The following is a 20,641-nucleotide window of genomic DNA, read 5'->3' as shown; positions in this document are numbered from 1 at the left end:
AAACCAAACTCTTAAAACAAACTGATGGTTGCTAAAGGGGAGGTGGGTTGGGGGAGGGATGAAATCAATAAAGGCGACTAAGAGTACACTTATCTTGATGAGCACTGAGAAATGTATAGAATTGCTGAATCATTATATTGTACACCTGAAACTAATATGACACTCTGTGCTAATTGTACTTGAATAAAAATAAGTTCTAAAAGGTAAAGCATAGCAACAAAGAGGTAGAAAATATTTTTTCAAAATAGAAAAATCTGGATTTTAAACGTGCAATAGGGATGCTTGGCTGGCTTAGGTGGTAGAGCAGGCAACTCTTGATCTCAGGGTCATGAGTTCAAGCCCCATGCTGGGCATAGAGCTTACATTAGAAAAAAGGTAAATCTACAATAACAGGTTCTCAACAGTAGATTATAAGTAGCAAGAAAAAAAAGAATCCATGAACTTGAACATAAATTGATAGTGATAGTGCATATAAGAAAAAGAGAATAAAATGAATGAGTAAAAATGATCAGAGCCTTAAGTAAAGTGGAACACGAGAAAGTAAGTGCACAAAATATACTTTATGGGATAACTAGCAGGAAAGGAGAGAGAAAAAGGACAAAAAAATGTAATGTGTTTTTGAAAATGAAAATGTCCTAAATTTGTTGAAAAAACTTACACATGGAATAAGTGCAACAAACTCCAAATAGGATAAACACAAAGAAGTCCATGCCAACAGGCATTATATTCAGCCTGTTGCTGCCAAAGAAAAAGAGAGAATCTTGATAGCTGGAAAAGAAAAACAATTCATTGCATACAAGGGATCCTTACAAGATTGAAGAGCTGACTATTCATCACAAACCACGGAGGCCAGAAGGCAGTAGGAGGAAATATTCAAAGTGCTGAAACAAAATGATAGTCAAACAAGAATCATATTTCTAAGACTAAAACCTATAGATGTGGCATTAAAAGAACTCATTAAACAAAAAATGATGAACTGTACTTCATCGAAACTGAAATTGTTTGCCCTGAACAACACACTATTAAGAGAATGAAAAAGCGTAACATAGACTGAGATATGTGTGCAAATCATGTTTTCATCTAAGGTGTTGTATTCAGAATCTATAAAAACTCTTAAATGTCATCAATAATAAATCAAACAATGTAATAAACTTTGGAATGTAAATGGCACATAAGTAAATTAAGAGATGGTCAACATTTGTAGTCAATATAAAAAGGCAAATTGAAACCACAGCAAAAATCTACACAAGGGTTAAAAAAAAGCTACACAAATATTACAATGGCTAATATGAAAACAACACCAGACCAAGCTGTCAATACCCCAGGTACTGGTGAGAATACGAGTAACTGGAAATGTGATACATTTTTTATGGCACCACAAAATGTTAAAGCAGTTCTGGCAAAAAGAGCTTTTTTTCTTATTTATTTTAAATTGATCTTTACGTTCCATAAGTCCTACAAATTCCACTCCTACCTGTTTGCACAAGTAAAATGAGATTTGTGTTTATACACAGATAGCTGAACATGATGTACAGGGTAAAAGGACCTGCTATAAATGGCCTTCAGTAATGTAGTGGTGAGGTTGTGAGGGGAGAGGAAGTGTTCTATAGTCCTATCTTAGGTTTCTGCTTTTAGTAAGTATACGCCTCTGAACTGTGAGCTTCATAAGTTTTTCCCTCAGTTTCTTCCTCCTCTCTTAGGTAGGACAAGGTGGCTAGAGTGGGCTGGAGTTGAGTTTTCCCTTCCCCAGATCAGTTATGCTCTGATTATACCCTAGCAGATTAGGCTCTGGTTAATTAGTTTCTTTTGAGGGCAGGCCTTGTTAAGAAGAGTAGAGTGCTCTGGCCTATCTTATTTTATTTTATTATTATTTTTTTAAAGATTTTATTTATTTATTTGACAGAGAGAGACACAGTGAGAGAGGGAACACAAGCAGGGAGTGGGAGAGGGAGAAGCAGGCTTCCCGCGGAGCAGGGAGCCCGATGTGGGGCTCAATCCTGTCCTGGGATCATGACCTGAGCCGAAGGCAGGCACTTCATGACTGAGCCACCCAGGTGCCCCACTCTGGCTTATTCTAAGGTGGTTTCTTTTGGGGGGTGGGAGGGATGGGGTAGCTGGGTGATAGACATTGGGGAGGGTATGTGCTATGGTGAGCACTGTAAATTGTGTAAGACTGATGAAATCACAGACCTGTACCTCTGAAACAAATAATACATTATATGTTAAAAAAAAAAAAGAAGATAGTAGGAAGGGAAAAATGAAGGGGGGGGAATTGGAGGGGGAGATGAATCATGAGAGACGATGGACTCTGAGAAACAAACTGAGGGTTCTAGAGGGGAGGGGGTTAGGGGGGATGGGTTAGCCCGGTGATGGGTATTAAAGAGAGCACGTATTGAATGGAGCACTGGGTGTTATACGCAAACAATGAATTATGGAACACTACATCAAAAACTAATGATGTAATGTATGGGGATTAACATAACATAATAAAATAAAATTAAAAAAAATAAAGTGGTGGGGGTGGGAGGGATGGGGTGGCTGGGTGATAGACATTGGGGAGGGTATGTGCTATGGCGAGCGCTGTGAATTGTGTAAGACTGTTGAATCACAGACCTGCACCTCTGAAACAAATAATACATTATATGTTAAAAAAAAAAAAGAGGAAAAAAGCAGGGGGGAAAGATTAAAGGGGGGGAATCGAAGGGGGAGGTGAACCATGAGAGACTATGGACTCTGAGAAACAAACTGAGGGTTCTAGAGGGGAGGGGGTGGGGGGATGGGTTAGCCCGGTGATGGGTATTAAAGAGGGCATGTACTGCATGGAGCACTGGGTGTTATACGCAAACAATGAATCATGGATCACTACATCAAAAACTAATGATGTAATGTATGGTGATCAACATAGTAATAATAATAAAAAATAAAGTGGGGGTTTCTTTTCCCACCCCTTGCCAGAAGGCCAAGGGGGATATTTTTCTGATATTTACTGTGGGAAGCTTGTCCATCTCCTGATGGTAAAACTTACAAAATTGTGGGCCCCCTCATGACTGGGCCCCCCTGACGTTTGTAATTCTCAGAGTTGTCCACACCAAGCCTGCAAAAACTCATCAAGTTCAGGTTTTCCTACCTTGGCACTGCTTCCACAGTGGTTTCCACTTCTGAGCCTCTGATTCAGTAAGCTGAAACTCCCTATATTTGCTTGTTTTTCTGTCCGATCTTGGGAGCAGTTGTTTGCTCTATGTCCTCTCCTGTCTTACAAATTCAAGAAGAGTTGTTGCTTTTTCAGTCTGTTCAGCTTTTTACTTGTTGTAAGGATGTAGTGGCAAATTTTGAGCTCCTTACTTGCAGAATCAGAAACTGCAGTTGACACTCTTAGATATTTACACAAGTAAAAACGAATCTTGTGTTCACATTCACATCTGCATGCAAATATATAGAGTAGCTTTATACATAATTGCTAACAACTAGAAAAAACTCAGATTTCTATCACCTGTGGCTGGTACCCTGCTCAGTAATAAAAAGAACTAGACTATAATAATCTATTCATTCTCTGTCTCCTATCTCCCTTTCCCCTCTTCTCTTTCCTCACCACATTAGGAAAGGACAACAAAAGGAAAGTAAAAGAAAAACTAAGGATAAACAAATTTTTTTCAAAAAGTGACAGCAAAAATATATCAAAGAACACAAGTTTCTCGGTATGATGCACAAACCCTAATCAATTGGTCACTTACATAAATGGGGAGAAGAGCTAATAGATGAGAACTATTTAACAGATATGTTCTTTGGGATAGGGAATAAGCTCTGCAAAAAGAATGCTGTTCAGGCAGAATAGAACAACATAATAACACAGAAAGCCTTGTTCTTATTTCAGTTAGGCAAATTTAGAAAAATGGGTATGAGTCTCAGAGGAACTCAATGGGATATTTTTCTGGGACCTTATGTTCTTAAGCATTGCCTCTGAAAAGGCACCTAAGAGAGTCTAGCACAGGGATAAAGGGTGTGTAAGAATGGCATACTTGCACTCTAGGGAAAACATGCCTCTGTAAGTATCTAAACACCTTTGAGGCACCCACAGTGCCATCGCATATGGTGCATATGTTAGGTGTTACTCCACTAGCAGAGGTGTCAATCATTTTAAATTATATGTGATAGCCACTCTCTGCAGTAGAGTACCACACAGTGTATTTAGGGCTGGCATTCATGCTTAAACACCCACTCATGCATTTTTGAAACAACCCCCTAGTGTTTTCAAGATGTGAGTGATCAGTGGAATTCATACAAAGGACTTTGACAGCACCCTCTCCACTGTCTTTCCTCATACTTTGCACCTGGGTGTTATCCATTCATGTGTTGGAGCTTTCTTATGGTGGTTTCTAGAACGGATTAATACTAAATCTTACTATTAGGTTCTGTTGCTCATGGAAGAAATATCCTTGCATGCCTTATCCTGTTCTTTTTCCCATTGTTATACATAAAGCATAAATAAGCAGTTTGTATTCCCCAGATCCATTAATTAAGCAGTAAGTATACTTCGTGTCTTCAACCTATGCTTAACTCATCTGATATGAGTCCCTCTATCTGAGTTACCTACCTCAACTCCTGAGAAAGAGAATTATCAGAGAAAGTACACAGAATCCTAGAAGTAAATAATATGAGAATAAACAGTAGGAGTTGAGGTGGAAAGAATAGAAATGCCTTTTCCTCCTCAGACTCCAGGATGTAAAAAACCTATTTTAGTTACTCGGAGTGATATACAACATGTAAAGTATCCCTGACCTGGATGCCCTTATATTCTTTCAGCCCTTGGGTTTCCTGGATCCTTCCTTGGAACAAGATTGTTTAGAACATGTTATTTCATTTCCTATAGCATTTCCATGCTATATGGTGCCTGCATTTCCCCAGAAAAATGGAGTCTAGACTCCACAATATAGGTACACAGATATGGTGAGTGGATACCAGAGGCTGGGGTGTGAGTATTTAAGGGGACTATGCCCTGAAAAAGTCCTTAGTATCTCCCTCTAGCTCCCAGTCAAGAGCTGTAGTGTATTCATGGAAATTGCAATCCTCCAGCGTTTCTCATCCACTCTACCAACTCAGCTTAACGTTTCAGAGGCTAAATACCAGGTGCATATAGTGAGAGCTCAGGGGCAATATTCCACCACTTAGCCAACTATCCTAGAGTGGAGGCTCTATTGCAGGTGCAGCATCTGAGAATACTGAATTTCTAATTTACTCCACCCCAGCTCAATCACTGGGTGAAAGCCCCACATAGGTGGGGCAAGCAGAAGAACAAGACCTATTGTCATGGACAAGTACACTACTGTAAAGTAGAAATGTCACTCTGAGAGACGCAGGCCACTGTCTTTGGTGCCAGCTCCAGATTAGTGATCCGAATCTTTTCCTCACTGTGAGTGGGCTAGTCTGAATAACAGAGAACATTACAGCTCTCTGTAAAGAACATGACTTTATTTGTAACAGAATATGTGGAAGTTCAAACCTAACCAAACTCTCAAAAACAATGTAGATTTTGGTGGTCAGTAGACAGAAGAGATTGGCACTCTCGGAGCAATAAGCTAAAATATCGTCCAGCTTGTTTACCAAAGAGAACAAGGGGAAGAGATAGCTAAGAAGACCCTCGTAGTATCTAAACAGACCTCAAAGCCTTGCCTCAAAACTACCTGTGCAAAATAATCTGAATTATTTAGATCAAACTCTGGAGCAATTTTTGCCTACAGCATTTTGAAAACTACGTAACAATCTGCCTACAGTTAGAAAGTCTAAAGGCTGGGTGTGACACAATGGAGGGAGATAGCTTGACAGATGAGAAAAAAAAAAAAAAGAGTCAAAGAGAACTCCACTGAAACCACTGTCTTCTCAGAATGACTGTGTGCATGCCAAAAGCTGTGCCCTAATAGGAAAAACACAAACTGCTTCATGATGCAGACAAAAATTCACTAATACAGTACTGCCAAGTCAATAAACAAAAAAGCAATAAACAACACCAACAACAAAACAATTCCAGGGAAGGGGAATCATTATCCAGAGTTGGTACAATTAATTACCTAAAATGTCCAGCTTTCAGTAGAATTTATGAGACATGCAAAGGAAAGGAAAATGTATCCTGTACATAGGAGAAAAGCAGACAAGAGAAACTTCCTGTGTAGAGGTTCCCAAATATCATTTTAATAGTTAAAGACTTTAAACATTATAAATATTTTCAAAAAGTAACTATCATTTGAGAAATAAAGGAAGTTATGATGATGTGTATATCAAGATGTACATCTCATCAAACACGTATATCAAATATAGGTAGAAAAAATATTCTAGAGTTTTAAAACACAATATCTGAAATGAAAAAAATCAATAGAGGGGCTCAACAGTAGATTGGCATTAGCAAATGAAATCAGTAACTTGAAAACAGGTTGATAGTGATAAAACCTTATGGAGAATAAAATGAATGCAGAAAAATGAGTAGAGCCTCAGAGAAAGGTGGAACATCAGAAGGTGCAATAAAATATGCATAATGAAAATACCAGAAGGAGGAGAAAGGAAACAAATCAGAAAAAAGATCATGAATCTCTATACAACAAAAATGTGTGACAAAGCCCAAGTAAGACAGAAAGAAATCTGGTCTGGAAGACATTATATTCAATCTTGGTGCTGGGGTAAAAGAGAGAAAGAGATGGAGGGAGGGGGATGCAAGGAATGGAGAGGAGAGATTGAGAAAGATGAGTTTTTTTTAGGGAATTTTAAAAGCTGCAAAAGAAAAGCAACTCACTGCATACCAGGGAGCCTCAAGACTAACAGCTGACTTTTTGCCAGAAACCATAGGGGTCAGAAGACAGCAGGATGACATTCAAACTGCCAAGAGAAAATCTGTCCACCAAGATTCATATATCTAGGACTAAAAGAGCTTAGATATTGCACTGAAAGCACAATATAAAAACTTAAAGTTAAGAGAATTAAATCAACAAACCACAGACTGAGAGAAAATACATGCAAATCACATTTCTGTCAAAAGAATTATAATCAGAATATATAATAAAATCTGATAATTCCACAATAAAAAATAAAAACCCCAATAAAATGGGACAATATCTCAACAGATACTTTGCCATAGAAGATTATGGATGGCAAATAAATACATAAAAAGATGCTCAATATAGCCAGTCAATAATGATATAAAAGTTTAAGCCAAAATATAATAAATCTACAAACACTTTAGAACATTTTAAAAATTGTTAATTCCAAGTGTTGGTGATGATTTCACAACTGTATCTCTCATAGAATCACAAAATGGTAAATTCTTTATGAAAAATGGGATTTTTTTCAGTTTCTTACCAGTTTAAACAAAACCTTTGCATAGACACAGCAATCCCACTCTAGCTATTTATACTATTTATAGTGAAATGAAACTTGTCTTCACACATATATCTGTATGTGAAAGTTTAGAGTAGCTTTATTCATAATCACCAGCAACTGGACATAACAGATTTACTTCACATATAACTATAATACTACTTAGCAATAAAAACAAAGAGAACATCGATTCACATAAAAACATGGATGAATTTTGAATGTCTTTGTTAAAGGAATCAGATCAAAAAGCAACATATAGTAAAACTGTACTCACATGACATTTTGGAAAAGACAAATACTAAGGATGGAAAACAGAGCAGTGGTTCCCAGGGGTTAAGGTGGGGTGGAGTTTTACTACAAGTGGCAGCATGAGGTAATTTGAGGGACAATGGACACTCTCTGGAAATTCAGGGAGGGCCTTGGGGCATGGGACTGTTTTATATATCAGTTATTTACAGGTCAGACAAATCAACAATAATCAAATAACAAATGACTCAAAATTAAATAAGAAAACACATAGAAAAATTCCCATCCAAATCCCATATATGAAACAACAAAAAAAGACTGTCTTTAAAAACACAATCTTGCCATTTGCAATGACATGGATGGAAAGAGAGGACATCATGCTAAGCAAATAAGGCAGTCAGAGAAAGACAAATATCACATGATTTCATTCATATGTGGAATTTAAGAAACAAAACAGATGAACATAGGGGAAAGGAAGGAAAAATAAAGCAAGACAAAATCAGAGAGGGAGACAAATCATAAGAGATGCTGAACTCTAGGAAACAAACTGAGAGTTGCTGGAGGGGAGGTGAGTGGGGAATGGGGTAAATGGGTGATGGACATTGAGGGCACTCGATGGAATGAGCACTGGGTGTTATATGCAGCTGATGAATCACTAAACTCTACCTCTGAAACTAATAATACACTATATGTTAATTAATTGATCTTAAAAAAACACATCAAGAACTAAATCAAAAGACAGAAAATAAAATGAAAACCACAAAGTGCTATGATCAGTATCAGTAGGCATTTGTAGAGGGGCCATGATGGTTGGAGAGAAGAGAACTTGTACAAAGAATTGAAGCATGGCACTCTATATGGCTTATTCATACAGACAAAATACCACAAAGGCCCATCTCTACCTCAACTCTCTGATCAGAATTAAAGGAGGGAGGTGCCAGCTTATCTTTCTTTGTCCAAGAATAGGAAGTAAAATACTTGTCTTGCTTTATAGACACTCTGCAGTGCAGAGGATAGCACCCAAGCACATGATAGCATCCAATCCCCTCCTCTGCACAATTAAAAAGGATACTTAACTTTTAAAAAGCAGTGAAATGGGGTTCCTGGGTGGCTCAGTTGGTTAAGCTGCTACCTTTGGCTCAGGTCATGATCTCAGGGTCCTGGGATGGATCCCCACATTGGGGTCCCTGCTCAGCGGGGCATCTTCTTCTCCCTCCTCTCTCTCTCTGCCCCACTCTTATGCTTTCTCTTAAATAAATAAATAAATAAATAAATAAATAAATAAATAAATAAATAAAATCTTTAAAAAAATAAAAACAAAATTACATCAATGAGTAAAATTTTCTGGGTATTATGCACAAACCCTAAAAAATAGATAACTTACAGAAGATTCATAACTATTTTTGAAAGCATGAAGGTCTTCTGGGCCCATGAAGAAAGCAAGAGCTTCGATACTTGAGAATAAAAAAATCTGAGCTTCAGTAGGGTAGAGAATGAAAGTAAGTGGGGAATTTAGGGAGGCCTAAAGGAGAAGCCTTAAAAATAGTGAGGGATTAAGAATTCTTAATCTCAGGAAACAAACTGAGGGTTGCTGGAGTGGTGGGGGGTGGGAGGGATGGGGTGCCTGGGTGATAGACATTGGGGAGGGTATGTGCTATGGTGAGCGCTGTGAATTGTGTAAGACTGTTGAATCACAGACTTGTACCTCTGAAACAAATAATACATTATATGTTAAAAGAAGGAGGAGGAGGAGGAGGAGGAGCAGGAGAAGGAGCAGGAGAAGGAGAAGAAGGAGAAGAAGAAGGAAAAGAAGAAGAAGATGATAGCAGGAGAGGAAGAATGAAGGGGGGGAAATCGGAGGGGGAGATGAACCATGAGAGACTATGGACTCTGAAGAACAAACTGAGGGTTCTAGAGGGGAGGGGGGTGGGGGGATGGGTTAGCCCGGCGATGGGTATTAAAGAGGGCACGTTCTGCATGGAGCACTTGGGTGTTATACGCAAATAATGAATCATGGAACACTACATCAAAAACTAAATGATGTAATGTATGGTGATTAACAAAACATACTAATAAAAAAAATGTTTGGTCACAAAAAAAAATAGTGAAGGAAGCTGATAAGAAAGAACAGGCTAAAGGATTTGAGATGGTGCAGGCAAAAGTTTCTACAACAAGGAAAATTCCCCACAGGCAGTGAGGAACACCAGCTTTGGGAAAAGTGATATGAATCCCAGAAGAAACAATGGGAGGAGTTTCCATGGGATCCTCATTTCCTAGGTCTTACTTCTGAAAAGATATCTAAGAGAGTTCCCTTGATGGAGGCCAGCACTAGTGGGTAGGATGATGGGGGTGGGAGGCAGACCTGCACTCTAAGGAAAGCATCCTTCTGCATGTAACTAAACACTCCCAATGCACCTGCAGTACCATCACCTATGTTGTACATGTCATGTATTACACCACTCACAGAGATGCCAATCACATTAAATTACACATGATTGCCACTTTCTGGAGTAGGGTACTACACAAAGAATGTCCAGGTTGACAGTCCTGCCTAAATATCCCCTCATGCATTTCTGAAACAATCACGTGATGTTTTCAGATTGTGAGTGGCTGCTGACATTTGTCCAAAGGACCTGTGCAGCACCCATCCCCTTCCCCATTTATCCCTCATAAGTGCTAGCCTCTCACTTGCTGCAGTTTTTCCATGGTAGTTTTCAAAACTCAGAAACTTTAAGCCTTTTCCCGAGGTTCTCTTGCTCATGGAAGATACATCCTTGCATACCTTATATTGCTCCTTTTCCCATTCTTATAATAAAGTGTCCAACAAGTGATTTGTATTCCTCAGATCCAGACAAGCAGAAAATGCACTCCATCACACCAACTCCAGCCTTGTCACTCAACGATCTGAGGCCCTCTACCTGAGCTACCTATCTCAACTCTAAAAGCACAGAATAAGCAGTGAAAACACGCAAGATCCTGAAAGCAAACTGGGGGAAAATGATCAGTTACTGGTGGGATGGAGAGAGTAGAAATCTCTTTTCTTTCTCACTCTGGAGTAAAACTATTTTTTTTTTTACTTGTCAAGAGTGATCTATAAGACAGATAGGATCTTGGGGCCTAGGGATGCCCTCATAGTCCTCTCAGCACCTGGGTTTTCTAAGCCTTAAACTGGAGTAATGTCACTTTGAGCATGTTTGTGGTTTGTTGTTGTTGTTTTTTTTTTTTTTGGTCTAAGACACATGCTACTGGGCTCCTGTGTTTGTCCCATGCTACAGAGTCTGGGGCACCAAAATATGGGAAAACAAATATAGTGAATGTATTCCAGGGTCTGGGAACTGAGGGGATTTCTGACTCTAAACTGGTAAGATTTATTTTTCATATGGTGGTACTATTCTATATCTTGGATTTTGTCACCTTTTAAAAAAGTTTTTTTTATTTATTTGACAGAGAGAGAGCACAAGTAGGTAGAGCAGTAGGCAGAGGGAGAGGGAGAGGCAGGCTCCCCGCTAAGCAGGGAGCCCGATGCCATGACTCAATCCCAGGACCCTGGGATCATGACCTGAGCTGAAGGCAGACGCTTAATGACGGAGTTACCCAGGCACCCCAGATTTTGTCACTTTTGTACAATTTTCATACTCATCTAAACTCACAGAAATGTTCACTAAAAAGCTACACTACTGTATATAAAATGAAATATTAAATTATATATATTAAAAATGGGCCCGAGAATATTGGAAGACAGTTCAGGTGAGAAGGTTCCCAGTCTTAAAATGGAGTTTGTTCTATAACTTGACAACTAGGGGCTGAAAGGTCTTTTAACTTAGGATGCAGGCAAGTTTGGGAAACATCATGCTTAGTTTATAAGTTTTTGTTGAAACAATAATGAAGACTGAGATAAAGGAAATCATCTTGTCCAGAAGTCTTGAAGTCTTCCTTCTTTAACAGTAAAAATCGGTGGTCCATATTCAAAGCTGTAGGAAGCCCCACATTTTACCAAAAAGTACCAGTATTTCCAAGAAGACTCTTCTCAACATAATTAGCCCCCATACTCCTCTTCCCAACTGAATGTCTTAAGGCCTACCAGCCACTTTATATCTCTCTTCTCATAGTAGAAAGAGTAAATCTCCTGTTCACACTGCAGATGTGATGAGCGCTGTTATCAGAGTTTGAATGCAATCTGTCTTTCCAATTCAACCTTCCCTCTTACCACCATGTTGTCTTATGCCAGGTCATTCTCAATTCAGTCTAGTAGCAATGCAGAAGTACAAGAATCAGCCATCATAACCATATACTGGTTTTATATTAGTAGAGGATAGCAAGTTTGATTAATTATCCTAGACATACCTGTGCACATCTACTATCAGTTTAACAGGCAGCTCCTTTAAGACAAGAAACTGATGTCTCAGTCTCTGATCTGAATTCTTCATGGTCAAAGATAATCAGTACCAGCAAATGCATAATTTTAAATGTCTTCAATTTCTTTTCTTTTTTCTTTTTTCTTTTTAGAAAATACATTCAATTTCTTACTGGTGATTTTTGGAAACCTCCCAGGGAAGAGAAAGCACCTCTACATAAAGTATCATGGCAACAGCTACTTTTTTTTTATTTCCTTCAACTCCTATTCTCCTGTCTTGGGGATATATTATACAGCTTGACAGCCTCTTTGTGTGCTCCCTTTTCCTTTTCATTTCTCAAAGCAGAATGACTCAATATTCCCATGAATTTGCATCACAAAATCCCTTGGAACAGGATGGGATTATGTGGGCTGGAGGTGGGTATGGGCAGCAAGAAAAGACCAACAGGAAAAAGTGAGGTTCCCTTTCATTGCCAAGGCAGAGGGGAAGTCTTGGAGCACTGGGAGAGTAGAGATTGATTCTATCCCTTACCTAATACAGAGCTTTGCTCAAATAGTGCTTTCTCAGAAAAGCTTTCTCTGATCACTCTATTTGAAATTGCCACATCTCATCCTTTCTGGACCCTCAATACACATTACTGTTTTTTCCAAGGTACTCTGGGTTTTTGCAGAACTCACATTCTACCCATTTACTAACTATTAATATATTTGTACTAATAGCATGTCAACTTCTTGAAGATAGTAAGTTCTGTTTTCCCTGCTGTCCTCCTATATTTACCGCACTTCACAGATGGACTGGCATACAGTATGTGCTTGGTGATTTTCCAGTTGAATAAATCACTGGATATTCCATCTAGTCTGTTTCCAGGTCTGTGTCCATTCTGGGGTTTTCAGATAACCTGTGTGTATATGGGACCTGTACAGAACCATGTTGAAATTCTAACAAAGAGCCCACACAGGAACCCTGTTGCATCTATGAAGATGGAATGGAATGATATTGCCAAGTATAGAGAGCACCACGTTGACCAAGTCTTGGTATTGTCTAAATCAGGGAGTTTTACCTAGCAGAATTTAGGAAGGGCTATATCTCCAGTGTAAGTCTCTTTCTCATTGGCCATATCTCTTTGTACTAAAGGATAAGAGACCACTGAATGAGTTATTTGGGACAAATTTTCCTCAGGGACTTCAGCCACAACACAAGTTGTATTTATTGCACATTACTCAGAAAGGCACACTTCATAATACAGTATATGTGAATAGAGTCTTCCTAAATAGGGCACTGCACACAACATGGTTGCTTTTCTGCCCAATCTCTCCTACACTAATGTAGCTCTTCTCATGTCTGCCCAATCCCCACTACCACAGCATGACATTCATTATTTTTCCATAAGAACTTTGCATACCTACCCAACTGTCTTCCAACTTCCATTTCTCCCTGAGTAAGGTTCCTCTTACCTGCTCTATGTATTTTTGGATGGTTTCATACCCAAAGGAGAATAAGCCTTTTCCTGGTTTTACTTTCTCATTTAGGAAATATTTTTATTCTCTCTAACCTGTTGGTTTTCAAGTTGTTAGGAACTAAGTATTGAAAATATCTGCTTTCCCTCGAAGTAAAACCAAACCAAACCCATACAAAATAAGGAAATACTTACAAAACCCCCACACTCTTTGGTATCCCCAATTTTTTTTTTCAAATCCACATAGTGTTAGCAAAAACACATGAAAACTCTTAGGAGGGAAAGGGGAGATCAATCAATAGGCGTAAATACTGAGATGGCAGAAAGTTCATTTCCTGTATCTCTTGAGAGGAAACTAACAATTTAACTTTTCATTGTTCAGTTCTAAGAGAGAGATTAACTTAAATCCCAGAGATGTCCTTTTTCCTTCCTCTCAGCTCTAGATTAGCTTGGCCCTGGAGTAGAAGTCTGATTGTTGACTGTATATTTTCCTACTTTTCCATTCTGTGCACCCAGCACTCTGACTTTCTGATGACCAACTGAACCTAACAGAAGATGAAAGACAGTGTGTAAAGGTAGTAGGAGACCACACATCAGGCACAGTCCAAGAGAATGGGAGGGAGTCATGTTATGCAATTCCTGCAGAAAGGAAAGAAGATTGGGAAACATATCTCTGGTGAATTTACTTGCCATACAGAGAGAAAAAAGGACTAAGAAGAGACATCTAAGCTGGACTTTCCCATGTCTTTTATTCTTTCAATAGACTAAAAAGTAAATCAAGGTCCCATTTTACAAAATTGTTTGTTAGAACTTTCACATCTTCAATAAATGTATCTGAGCCATCTGCGACCCAAGTATCTGGTCTGTGGTAAGTTTGTTAATGGCCAAAGTCCCCATCGCCTCTTACAGCTCTGACAGTCTTTTGAATGGTACTTATTTCTACCTCAGCCATGCCCTGTGGCTGATTATCACAATATAAGGAAGTGGAATAGGGCAGGGAGGATGCTTCCACCTAGAGAACAAAATAAAGACAGCTACATCCCTTGTGTTTGTCCTTAGTAGGGAGAGTAAGAATTCAGAGAGGTCTTTGAAATGGGCAGTTCAGTACTGAACTTGACTGCATAGTAAACTTGAGTGTTTTGGTCCCACTAGAAATGTGGGAAGAAAGACTTAAGTAATATATTCCCAGACTGCCAAGTCCCTGGGTGGACTGGTCCCCTTTTCTTTGTGAAATGAATGGCACTTACTCTAACCTCCCAACCCTAACATTCATCTTTGACCTTTCTGAAATGTTGTCTATAAGAATCAGACTATGTCTGTTGTACTTCTCATTTGTGATTTCATATCTTTATGGTATGGTCAATGTATGAGGACATAGAATTCCCCTAAACATATATTCACATTTTTTTCTCTAACTCATGAAGTCCATTCCCTATCCCTTCCCCTGTGCTCACTCACTCTTCCTCTCAAATGTTCCCTTGCTGCCCTTAAGTGCTTTTGTAATTCAAATGTTGAATCACAGGGTTTATTATTTATAGATCTAAGTCTCTACAATAATCATTTGAATATTTGAAACAGGTTCCTTTATACAATGGGTCCTTTGAAACAGGTTATTTATTCCAGGACCTAGTTTCAATCAAAATGAGACCATTTCTAAGGCATCTTGCTCCATGGCAAAATCCAAAAGCAATGCTCAGCAGTAATATTAACATATTCCATGGAACATATTCTATTTAAATGCTGTACCGCAGCCATATTTGGAATGGATATATCATTTATGTTGGCTTTCTCTACATATCTTCCTCCTGAAAACCATTCGGGGCCACCCCAGCACCAAACAAAAATCCCTACGTATTTCAGAACAATTATACACAAACACACTCACATACAAGCTCTCACACCTTCTCACAAATAATGGGACAAAATTTAGAGAATAAGCCTCCCCCCCCCCACTTCCTTTGTCCTCTGGGACTTAGAATATTTGCCTACATTATTCTGCTGAGTTAGTTTGCATTCCCCAGAAGTCAGTTGGTAAGTAGAAAGGACCATTCCACTCACTCATCATATCTAGATATTACAGGCCAGATAAAGCTCCAATTGGAAGAGAGCTGGACAGAACTCTCTTTCCAAATTGAATCCTCCTTATATTACCACATGAGCCTGATTTGGACATCCTCTGGTCAAGGAAAGGGGACTGCAGTAGCAGAAAGAGGTAGCCATGTACTTCACTTAGGAGAACAAGGCAGATTCTCCTTTCTACTATTTCCTATGCCCAGCTGTGACCAGTCTAACAGGTTGCTTTGATACTTTCATCACAGCACTTAGTTTTGGAACTGGATCATGGTCCAGGAAACATTGTCTATCCAACAAAATTTCTCAAAATATCTCAACCTTTTCTCTTGAATTTATTGACATCAATGAAAGGGACTAAAGTTATATTCCACTGCAACATTTACATATACCACCTTCCCTTTCTATATACTTCTCTTACGCACCAAAGTTTTTCCCTGGATTGGCACTTCAATCACCACACTGGAAACCAAATACCTTACAACTATCCCTATTTGTCAACTAGCAGGCCAAATGCCATTTCTTCTATTCTTTCTCTGTCTCCTTTTTCATGCCAACTGCAAAGTCATGGCCACAGCCTGGCACATATCAGAGGTAGCTGAATCTAAGGGCTCAGAGAAGGCCCAAACACAAAACCATTCTCTACTCATTAATACTCAGGATCAAATTAGAAGGGAGAAACAACACAGTAATTTGAATAAGGAATATACAATATAATGAGTTATTAACTAAACCAGGAAACTAGAGTAATGAGGATTGGCCAGAACAAAGTAAAGAGAACTTTAAAGAATATAGTAATACCAGATACAGCATTATATAAAATTATAGACAGTAGTCACTAACCCTTAGTCAACATCTGATTCATCTCATTGTTGGTGTCTGTTCAGTTTGTTGGTTGTCTTTTCTCATTCATGCTGTTATTTTCCTGGTTCTTGATATGACAAGGGATTTTCTCTTCAATAAAAAATGGACATTTGGAATATTAGTTATATAATAAGACATCTTATCATATTTACGTTTTTGTTACTAGGCAAGCAGTCTTTCTGTTGAAGACTATGTGAGTGTGTATACTCAGCTTCCCACTGGGCCCTACTGAAAACACACTAGCAAAAGTGGGGCTGTGTCTCACACTGCCTCTTCGTAGACATGTGGTAGGTAGAAGTACGACTCCTCTTACCTCAGGCCCACTCATATTATCCCAGAAAAAGTGGGACACCAACTCACATAGCCTAATTACCTCTATGAGGGACTGGAAAATTAGCTCTCTACCAGGCCTCACTTTCACTAGAGAGAAAGGAAGTGGTAGACAACTCACCCTGCTTTGTTGCTGTTTGGTAATGGTGGAAGTTCAGCTTTCCACTGGGCCCCACTGCCTTAAAGAGAAGAAGAAAAGCAGATTACCATCGGTCTCTGCCTCCCTCCACCTCATTCTGTCTCTTTGATGTTAAGAAGGGGTAAAGACTTAGCTCTCCTTCGGGCTCTTGATATTCTCCAATAAAAAGGGACCAGGGATCCTTGGATAAATGGTTAGATCTAGGGATGTGGCAGGAAAATTACAAGATAAGTCTGGATCATCTTATAGTTCCAGAGAGTTATGAAGTGCTCAAAAAACAAAAACAATGGGGACATGTCAAGGGGACACAGGAGCCAACCTGAAAGAGCTCCCAATGGCCCAATCTGGAATAAGAGTGGCAACAGAATGAATGATGCAGTATTCGATTATAACCCAAAGTACAAAGCAAATATATGAATCCACATAGATACAAATAAGTGATCAAATAAATAATTAAGGGAGAAGATATAAATCGTCTTTATAGAGTAATTCCAAATAATACATATATATAGTGCCCCTCCAAGAGGTGGCACTTAATCCCCCTTTTCCCCTGCCCTTGCAATTTCTGAGTATGGGCTTTACTTAGGAACCAGCTTTCAATAATAAATTATGCAAAGGGAAAACATATTAACTTTTCAGTGGAGACATCTGACAAACACTAACATAACCAAGTGATCAAGGCTGATATCATCAGTGATATTATATATATGCCATAGACAACCAGATGTGATGTGATGGAAAGGGCTCTTCATCTCTGTGACATTTTTTCTGAAACTCAATATCCTGAGTCTAATTTTGAGGGAAAAAAACAGACCGATTAAAATTGGGGGACAGTCAAAAGAGTACCTTCATATTATTCCTCAATGCTATGAAGGTCATAAAAACAAGAAAAGACTGAGAAATTGTCACAGATTGAAGGAGACAGGTTATAAAGACTAAATACAATGTGATATGCTAGACTGGATACTGGAACAGAAAAAGGATCTTAATGGGAAAAACTAGTAAAATCAGAATAGTGTGGAGTTTAATTAATAACAATATACTAATGTTGGCTTCATAGTTTTGAATAATGTATCACAGTGATATAAGCTGGTAACATTAAAAGAAAACTGAAACTGAGTGAGGAGTATATGGGCACTTTCTACTATCATTGCAACTTTTCTGTAAATCTAAAATTATTCCAAAATAAGACTTATTTAAAATATTAAGTGGTATATTTTGACGTAAGATTATAATACTCAATATTGTTTGGATATCAGTTTTTCCCAATGTTGCCTATAGATTCAAAGAAATGTTGAGTCAAATTTGCCAACTGTTTTTTGTAGGAATTTACCAGTTTATTCTTAAATTTATATGGAAATCAATCTAATTCATATGAAAACAAAATATAGCAAGAACTATCTTTTTTCTTTTTTTAATTTTATTTATTATGTTATGTTAGTCACCATACATTACATCATTAGTTTTTGATGTAGTGTTCCATGATTCATTGTTTGCATATAACACCCAGTGCTCCATGCAGCATGTGCCTTCTTTAATAGCCATCCCCCTACCTCCCTCCCCTCTAGAACCCTCAGTTTGTTTCTCAGAGTCCATAGTCTCTCATGGTTCCTCTCCCCCTCCGATTTCCCCCCCTTCATTCTTCCCCTCCTGCTATCTTCTTCTTCTTCTTTTTCTTCTTCTTCTTTTTTAACATATAATGTATTATTTGTTTCAGAGGTACAAGTTTGTGATTCAACAGTCTTACACAATTCACAACACTCACCATAGCACATACCCTCCCCAATGTCCATCACCCAGTCACCCCATCCCTTCCAACCCCCAACACTCCAGCAACCCTCAGTTTGTTTCCTGAGATGAAGAATTCCTCATATCAGTGAGATCATATGATACTTGTTTTTCTCTGATTGACTTATTTCTATAGCCAGAACTATCTTATAAAACTATAACACACATGTAGGTATCATACTATTCAATTCGAAGATTTACAATAAAGATAAAATATCCAAGAAGAATACTGAGATCCATCAATGGAATAGCATAGAGAGTTTAGAAATAAACCCACAGTTTCTGAAAAACAAACTGAGGGTTCTAGAGGGGAGGGGGGTAGGGGGATGGGTTAGCCTGATGATGGGTATTGAGGAGGGCACGTTCTGCATGGAGCACTGGGTGTTATGAACAAACAATGAATCATGGAACACTGCACCAAAAACTAATGATGTAATATATGGTGATTAACATAACAATAAAAAATTAAAAAAAAAGAAAAAAAAAGAAATAAACCCATAGTTATATGGCCAATTGGTTTTGATAAAAGCAAGAAGGCAACATAATGGTAAAAAGAAAAGTCTTTTCAGTAAATATTGATGTATGATCTGGATATCTTCAGGGATGATATAAACCTTGCCTGCTTGCAAGGACAGTCATGTACCTAAACATTAAAGTAAAGCAATAAAGCTTCTAAAAACCCTAGCAAACATCACTGTGACCTTAGAGTAGGCAAATGTTTCTTAGTACATAAAAACACTAAACCTAAAATAAAATATTGATTAAAAAATGTTCATCAGATTAAATCTTGTGTTCATTAAAAGATATCATCAGGAAATAAATGGTCAGACCAAAGATTAGGATAAAACATTTTTAGTGTATCAAGAATATATATAACATTTCATGTATAAGTAACATGACTGATAGAGATTTTAAAGTAATGATCATAAGGATACTCACTGGACCTGAGAAGAGTGAAAGACATAAGTAAGACACTTAACACAGGTATGAGGAATAACATAACATATAAAGGGCACAATAAACAAAATGAGAAGCAAAATGCTTGATGGAATGAACAGCAGGATGAAAGAAGTGACTGAGAAGCCAGAGTAATGTAAAGGAATCAAGATAAACAAAAAAGAGGAAAAAAAAGAATTACGCAAAGTGAGAATAGACTTGGGGAATTCAGTGATTCCATCAAATGTAATAATATTTGTATTATAGGAGTCCCAGAAGAAGAAGAAAGAAAAGGGGGTATTATTTGAAGAAATAATACCTTAAAACCTACCTAATCTGGGGAAGGAAACAGATATCCAGATCCAGGAGGCACAGAGAACTCCCACCAAAATCAACAAAAGCAGATCCACACCAAAACATATTGTAATTAAATTTACAAAATATAGTGATAAAGAAAAAAATTTAAAATCAGCAAGACAAAAGAAGACAGTAAATTACAATGGAAAACTCGTAAAACTAGCAGGGGATTTTTCAGCAGAAACTTTCAAAGCCAAAAGGGAGTCGCATGATATATTCAAAGTGCTGAATGGGGAAATCTGCTGCCAAGAATACTCTATCCAGCAAGGCTAGCATTCAGAATAGAAGGAGAGATAAAGAGTTTTTCTAAACAAAAAAAAAAAAGAAAGAAAGAAAGAAAGAAAGGAGTTCATGACCCCTAAATCAGTCCTGCAGGAAATATGAAAGGGGACTGAGTGGAAAGGAGAGAACAAAAGTCATGGTATAAAGATAGGAAACACAAAAGCAGTAGAAATGAATATTTCTGTAAAAAAATCAGTGAAGAAATGCACAAAATAAAAGGGGTAAAATATAACAACATATACATAAAAGGTGGGAAGGGGAGGAGTAAAGAATGGGTTCAAACTTAAATAACCACCAACTTAATATAGACTGCTATATGCAGAAGAGGTTGTATATGAACCTAATGGTAACCATATATCAAAAACCAATAATAAATATGCAAAGAATAAAGAGAAAGAAATCCAAATATATCACTAAAAAATCAGCAGACCATGAAAAAGAGGAAGACAAGAAAGGACA

At 38.1% G+C, this 20,641-nt stretch overlaps 1 long non-coding RNA gene across 2 annotated transcripts in view; it reads right to left on the bottom strand.

Moving 5' to 3' along the window:
- LOC141371736 (uncharacterized) overlaps positions 1-20,641 on the bottom strand; it is a 122,623-nt gene that overhangs the window by 77,066 nt on the left and 24,916 nt on the right. For both annotated transcript variants that reach the window (XR_012376913.1, XR_012376914.1), the window contains exons 2-3: positions 16,802-16,859; positions 16,330-16,440 (exon numbers count right to left, since the gene is read on the bottom strand). This is a non-coding gene — a long non-coding RNA (uncharacterized lncRNA). The remainder of the gene's footprint in view (positions 1-16,329; positions 16,441-16,801; positions 16,860-20,641) is intronic.

The sequence above is a fragment of the Callorhinus ursinus genome, unplaced genomic scaffold, assembly GCF_003265705.2.
Source record: "Callorhinus ursinus isolate GAN/ISIS: 27379988/994484 unplaced genomic scaffold, GSC_fseal_2.0 scaffold91, whole genome shotgun sequence".
NCBI lineage: Eukaryota > Metazoa > Chordata > Mammalia > Carnivora > Otariidae > Callorhinus > Callorhinus ursinus.
Note: the sequence above shows the minus strand (reverse complement) of the source record. Positions and strands in the feature narration are given on the sequence as shown.